The following is a 6,012-nucleotide window of genomic DNA, read 5'->3' as shown; positions in this document are numbered from 1 at the left end:
CCCCAGCCGGCCCCGCCTCCGCTCCCCTCCCCTCGGCTCAGCCCGGCCGGCACGCCCTGCCCTGCCGCCCGCCCCCGCTTCCTGCCGCCGGGATACCTGCGCCGCTGCCCCCTCCCCGGCCGGTGCCCCCCGTTTCGCGGCCGCTGCTACGGCAGCCGCTGCTTCCCTCGCATTGCATTCCCAGATTTCCTCTCTGGCAGCGGCGTTGGTCCCGCTGAGCTTCCTTCCTTCTCGCTAAAAATAATAATTCGTAATAATAATAATAATGATACTGTTAAAAGCCCTCCCTTCCCTTTCCACTGTGGGAAAATCCCGGGGGCGCGCGGCCGCCTCCCCTTCCCCCGGCGCCGCTCCGGGGAGAGGGGCAGGAGTGCTCCTCGGTGGCCCCGCACCCGGGGCAGCCCCCCGGGGTCCCGGCCACCTCCAGCGGGGGCTTCTCCCCCCAGGGACACGTGTTTGAACGGGGGGAGGATGTCCTCCCTCCTCCCCGCGGGTCCCCGGGATCGACCCCGCAGCCTCTGTCCGTGCCTTCGTACACAGGTTTTTCTGCCGCTCTCAACAGGGTTTCTGGCCGTGTAAAACGCTGCTAGAGGTTTGCGGCAAGAAATGCTGCTTTGAAAGAAGCGCCCTCCTGCAAGTAACCTTTTTTTTCTTGAGTTAAAAGCTACTTCAGCGCTGCTGCGGGTTGGTCTTTGCACATCCCACCGAGGATGGCAAAAATGAGGCCAGCTTGAACCATCCCGCAAAAACACACCGAGGGATGGATTGTATCACCCCAGCAAAAGCTCAGGGATGGAGTTCCTGTTCCCTTTCAGTTCATTCAGTTGCACTGTTTTTCTTTCTCTGTGTGTGCCAGCACATGTTGAAGTGTTTGCTATAAACAATGCAATCCAATGTGTATGCAAATATTGTTTAAGAAAAAAAAAGGCAGTTTTTAGGAATTTTAAAGCTGCTGGGAGCTGTAGGAGCACACTCTGGCCACATGGCCGATGGGCACTGCATGGCCACAGAGCAGCTGGATGGATGAGGGATGTGGCCAAGGCTGGAGGCACTGAGCCCTGCTGCCCCAGGGCTGCCTGGGGGAGAAGTACCCAAAAAGAGCCATAACTGGTGTTTCTTGGCTGCTGCAGAGCCTCTCAGTGGGTGTTGGTCCATCTCTGCCAGACCCACAATCCCTTCCCACAGCTGTGGCCCAAAGGCTTCACAGACCTAATTGGATATTCAATGTGGCTAAAACTGTTGAGATTTTATCATGTCTTTAATTAGCTGGCTTTCTTTCCCTCTCTCTTAAATTGCTCATGCAGCCTTCCTAGGAATGACTCCTACCATGCTGCCTTTCCTTCAGAAGAGCCATGGCCACCATGTTCTTCTCCGTGCCTTGTTTTGAGCCTGATGCAAGCAGAACATCGGTGATGAGACACTTGTGATTGGGTTTGGGGTCAGAGGTGCTTGGTCCTGGGGCCAGCAGAGCTGAAAACATCACCCATGCTTGGTGGGCAGGTGGTAACATCCAGCTGTGTTGTTGTCACTGGAAACTGGAAAATGTGTGCTGGGCATGGTCAGTCTTTTTGGCAAAGTTTGGTGGAGCAGGGGCCAGTTTGGCCAGGGCTGCATCTGGTGGACCCTGGCAGCACAGAGGAGGGAGGAAACACTTCCACAAGGCTGCTCCTGGGAGCAGAGGCAAGGCACTGGTGGGGTTGTGTGGCATATGGGTTTGATGCCAGAGTGAGCACGTATGTGTGTCTGGTATACCAAACAGCACTTGGTGCTCCTTGTTGGGTTTGCTAGAACATATTTAGAGCTTGATTGGGATGTTCTGGTTGAAATCTGTGAATGGGGTAAGGGAAGAACAATGCTGCGTTTGGAAGCCAAGTGTTTTCAGTGACATTCTCGTGCCCTCTGCTTGATCATTGAAGCATGTTAAGTATTGTGGTTTCAGTCAAAAGAGCTCCATGCTGAAAAGCCAGATGAGACTTGTATAGAGAGAAGTTTCTTGGCAGCCCAGAGCTCAGGGGATCATAGGAGTTGGTTGCCTCTGCCCAGTACAGTGGAGCTGTGGGGATTTCCCAGAACTGGATCAAGGGCCTCCAGCAGTGTAGCCCAATTGAACTCAGCCTCTCCGGGGAAAAGAGGCTGTTTTGAACTGTGTCCTGCCAGGGGAAGAGGGGAAACAGCCACAGAAGGAACTCAACCCCCTGCTTCTGTGACCACCAGAGGCATGGGGGGAGCAGGGATGAGAACTGTTGCTTTTGGGTAAACACCTCCATTCTTTACTGTGTACTGCAGCCATCATCCCTTATCCCTCAGTAAACATAAGCATCACACAGCAGCAGGACCTGCCTGCCTGCCTGCCTGGCTTTCCAGGTGTTGGACCTTCCCATAGTAGTGTGTGAGGATGTGGCCATTGTCACCATGTGTCCTCACTCTGCAGCAGTGGTGCAGCCTGCAGAGCAGGTGACTGCCTTCTCCTGGAGCCATATGTCCTTAAACAGTTTATTAATGGATTGTGAGTGAGGTGGGTAGGGTTAGAAAAAGCTGATTCTGCTTCTAGTTCCTCAACAAGGGCTGGATCATACCTGTGGCATCAAGCTGAACAGGCTCACACATCACATCTCAGTGACTGTCTGTTGACAAACTTGTTTGAGGATGCTACAGCCTGATACCTTGGGATGAAGAAAAGGAGTATATTCCCTGATACAAAATGTAAGGTTAGAGTATGTGCAAATATTGAGATTGCTTTAAGTGTGCAGTTTGGCTGCCTCCTGAGGTGGTGGAGTTGACAGCTCATTGCTAATGGGTGCTATCCCTAGTCGGCTTCAGGTAGTTGGCTTCCCTACTGATTGCTATTTTCTCCATTGTTGCTTTTGTGACAGGGAGAAAACTCCTTTCCCCCCCCCCCACCCCCATCCTTTAGCTCAGCTGACTAAAGTGGGCTTATAAGATCAGGAAGGCCACAGAGCTCTCATGCATTTCACTTCTCAGATATGTGTAGACAAGACTTTGGGTGAATGCCTGAATTTGTGTGGTGATTTCTGAAGAGAACAGAGAGGAAAGTGGGCGCCTCTGGATACATGGGGCAGTTATAGCATGTTAAATGCATTTAGCTAAATGCATTCAGATTCAGTCTGCCCTAGAAACTTCTTGGAGTGAGGTAAAAATGCATCCAAAACAAGGGATAGTGTCTGGGAAGAGCTTGAAGTACTGTTACTGACATTTCCCTTTGATGTCAGGGTTTTCCCCATGGATGGTACCTCAGAATGCTGAGCTGGCAATGAGAAGCTTTGGTCAGTGGGCTAAAACCTGGAGATGGAAGAGGAAGAATTGTTTGTCCTGACAGGAGGAGGTCAGGACGGCGTGGATTATGGTCTGTTTGGAGACTGCATAGAACAGGAACATTTGTAAAGTTTCATTTCTTGCTAGGCTGGAGCTTCTCTACTTCTTCCCCTTTGAAGTTCCTCTGGCCAGTGCCTCTATTATCCATGGCTCGTACCACATCCTTCTCTTTCTAACTCCATGCAGTAACAAAAAAGCAATCTGCCCAGTCATTAAACCAACACAGAGTGTAAGAACAAGTCTGCAGAGGAAGCAGCCTGGACCCTAAACCCTGTGTTACCAAAAGCTTGTCTGCCAGTGTGCAGAGCCTGGCATCCAGTCATTGTGCTACTCATCTTCGGAGAGAGAGACACAGAAGTCCCCCCTGTTCCTAAGACCATCTCTCTTTGTTCAGGGCACCGAATACACGTAACTCTCTTCCGGACTCCTTGCATGCCGTGGCGAATCCTGTGCAGTTTAGCTTGAATGTCCTTTTGCACTGATGTAGAAATAATTGATTCTGACCCTTTCAAATGCTGACTGTGATTTACAGCACGATCACCTGAACCCACCCAGCACTCTGCTTGCACAGTGATATCTGATTTTGCTTGTTCTGTCCGGCTGCCTTTGCAGTGAGTCAGACATCTCTGAGCAACTCCATCCGCCTCCTGGCTTTCACTCCCAGGAAGTGAGAGACCAAAGGAGGCTCCCCTGTGGTCCACCCTAAGGTGTGGAGTGTGAAGTTAGCCTGAGGTGATGTGTGCTCTGATCTCCTTTCTTCTTCCCAATGTAATGCTCTGATGGAAGGAATGACCTTGATTATCTGGACAAGAAAAAGCTCTCTTGCAAAAACTCTGAGGTTTTTTTCTTCAGCTTAAACAATGTAATGTTTAATGGTCCAAGTGTCAGAGAGATGCTAACTGATTCAACTTGGCTGCCTCTCCCAGGAATCTGATTACTTTTTTCATTCTCATACTTTTCATCCCCTGTCCCTGTGCCCTGCTAATGAGAAGTTCTGTGTGGACACTGAAAACTATATATAAATGTGTCTGTGCCACTAACCGAGTAATTCTTGACCTAATTAAGCTGAGCTTCCTTTGGCAAAAGCCCAGCTGGCAATGGCATGCCACTTTTGTGACAGTTTTCATAAACAGCTGTAATAAAAACAGCTGAATTGCCTTGATGCTGTGTGTGAGGGCCTGGTAGGATCCTGCATGCTCATTACAGAGAGCCTCAGAGCTGGATTTTGGGGGCTGGTGCATCAAAATCTACAAAGGGATTTCCCATTACCCTAAAGTTACACAGGTGTTGCCCACAAGAAAAGACTGACTCTCTTAATGAGGCCTTTTGCTGTAATACTGGCTGATGCTTTCACTGTTCAACAATTTTGGTCCCACTCTCTCAGGTAGGCAGGTAGTTCTCAAACCTCTCAGCTGAATAACCACTTTCTTGTTTTTTCCCTTGCCCAAGGAGAGGCTCTCCTGCATTTCTGTGACACACTTACCCATGTGGTCAGCTCAGGGCAACTCACTTGCAGTGAGTCACTCTGGCTTGCAGGTGCATGATCCCTCAACCTCCATGACCCTAAATAATTTGCGCACAGAATGGGATTGGCTTCTGGCATGAAAATGAGCACAGCGAGAAGGGTATCACGATTCCCAGGAACCTACAGCCAGGCTGCTGCTGCTTGGAGCTTTGGAGAAAAGGGAGGAAGAACAGGGAGGATGGAGCCCCGCTATTTCCATGGCAGCCCCAGCTTGGTACCTGCTGACTTTCTCTCTGGCAGCCAGCCTGACTCTTCTAGGGGGGTTTCCATCAATCCTGTGGTCCCACAACGGACAAGAGTTTTCTTCAGTGCATTCAGTGGGGAAATGCCAAGACCAAGACTTGCAGGTTGGATACCTGAGTTGCAAGCCCTCTGACCGTGGGAGAAGTTGGACTTCTCATAGCTCTCTACCACTGTGCAAAATAGGGGCTGTGATACTTAGTGCTGTTGTAGTTTTACAGCTGGCTATGGCATTGCCACAGAGATCCTTTATTTGCCTGGGAAACATGGAGACCCCAGGTCAAATGACTCCAATCAAAGGACTCCTATATTTTCTCTGTGTATTCCTTTATTGTCTTGATTTGTGAGAGAGGCTTATGCATTATCTTACAATAGGTTATGCTTGAATAACTTGTATAAAACTTCAGTAAAAGTTCTTCTTGTGGGATGAGATGCCTGTTCCTGCCTGACTGTATCAAATATAAATGTACTCTTGAAGGTAGCTATCAGTTTCTGCATAAGCTAGTGCTTTACTGCTGGTTAAAAAGTTCCAAATGAAGGAGAAAATCAAAGAGTTTTAATCAAAATACAGAAGTATTCAGTCCACAGGAAACATGTTAACTGTGTGCTTCAAGACTGTCACTTTCAAACAGCTAAGTGACTTGAGTTAGGTGTTTCTGCTACAGGGAGAAGTTGAGTAAGCACTTCTCCAGGAATTCTGCCAAAGCAGGTTTAGTACTCCTACATATGCAAAAAGCTGTGGTCTTGGGAGAACCAAATGCTGCAGCAAAGCAGTCATGAGAGCAGGGTTAGGCTGCATCAGAGGTTTTAGTTCCATTTCAGTAACTGCTGATTAGAGCTGATATTTAGAACATTGTGAAAAATACTGTTGATTCTTTACCTTTTCATCAAGCTGATGTGATGTGGACCGCAGG

Source organism: Pithys albifrons, chromosome 2 (genome assembly GCF_047495875.1).
Source record: "Pithys albifrons albifrons isolate INPA30051 chromosome 2, PitAlb_v1, whole genome shotgun sequence".
Taxonomy (NCBI): Eukaryota; Metazoa; Chordata; class Aves; order Passeriformes; family Thamnophilidae; genus Pithys; species Pithys albifrons.
Note: the sequence above shows the minus strand (reverse complement) of the source record.